Genomic DNA, 1162 nt, shown 5'->3' with positions numbered 1-1162 from the left:
GAATAAGAATAATAATAATAATAATAATAATAATAATAATAATAATAATAGTTGTTGTTGTTGTTGTTGTTGTTGTTGTTTATTATTTATTATTTATTTTTATTATTATTATTATTATTATTATTTATTATTATTATTGCTGCTGCTGCTGCTGCTGCTGCTGCACTGGGAAACGAGAGAGTGACATTGATTCTATTGTGATCCATTCCCAGTAGAAATAGGCTCGCCTGATGACATAAATTATCTGTCTGCTGCCCCCTATTATAATTGTTTGCAAAAACTTCATGGAAAACTTTACGAGCTGATGATGATGATAACAGAAAATGTCTGTTTGCCGCCCTCTATTTTATTTGTTGGCCGAACTTCGTTCATTTTAATTAATTGATTTTTAGATTGATTTATGCCTCGGTTAAAATAGAGACATAAATAGTACCGTTCCAAATTAATCATATAGAACATTAAGTAAGCTGGTGTCAAATTTAAGAATTTTTTTTTTATCAAATTTTTAGTTCTGTAATGTTAATCGTAGTTACCGTATTTATTCGATTCGAAAAAAAGCCCCTTCGAATAAACGCCCCTCTAGAGCCTCATTTGGAATAAATGACTCCCTCGCATAAATGCCACAGGGCAGGGCGTTTATTTTTACCTAACAAATGACTATAAACTTCTAATGGAAGCAACATCATTCCCAAAATTGAGCAGGGAGAGCTTGGCTAATTGGTATGGTTCCTGCCTCTTCCACGCCAGGCTCTGTATTTGGGTATTTTAATAACACTAGTCAAACGACTACTGTATGTGGCTGTCTTGCCTCCCCAGGTTGTGTACCGAACTTCATAAAATAAAAAGCATTCTATTATCTATCTATTTATTTATTTATTGACACTTCACCTTTAGAACGGTGCACACACAACTTGTGTGGTGCGGTTGGATAACAATAACAAAGAAAACAAACTAAAACAACAGCAAAATCATATAAGAAAAAGCACAACAAATTAACTAGCAATTTAAATACAGCTTAACTCTTAGATGTGAAATTAAGGAACTGTATGAAAATGTTAAATTGAAATCAAAGTTAATCAGAGGTGCTACAAAAATTACAAAAAATATTGTAAATCAAGATGAAACACCAATATCATATATATGTATATGTATATATATATAT

Source organism: Anneissia japonica, unplaced genomic scaffold (genome assembly GCF_011630105.1).
Source record: "Anneissia japonica isolate Jap-2015-1 unplaced genomic scaffold, ASM1163010v1 scaffold288250_len396842_cov205, whole genome shotgun sequence".
Lineage (NCBI taxonomy): Eukaryota > Metazoa > Echinodermata > Crinoidea > Comatulida > Comatulidae > Anneissia > Anneissia japonica.
The sequence above is the reverse complement of the archived record's forward strand: the minus strand, read 5'-3'. Positions refer to the sequence as shown.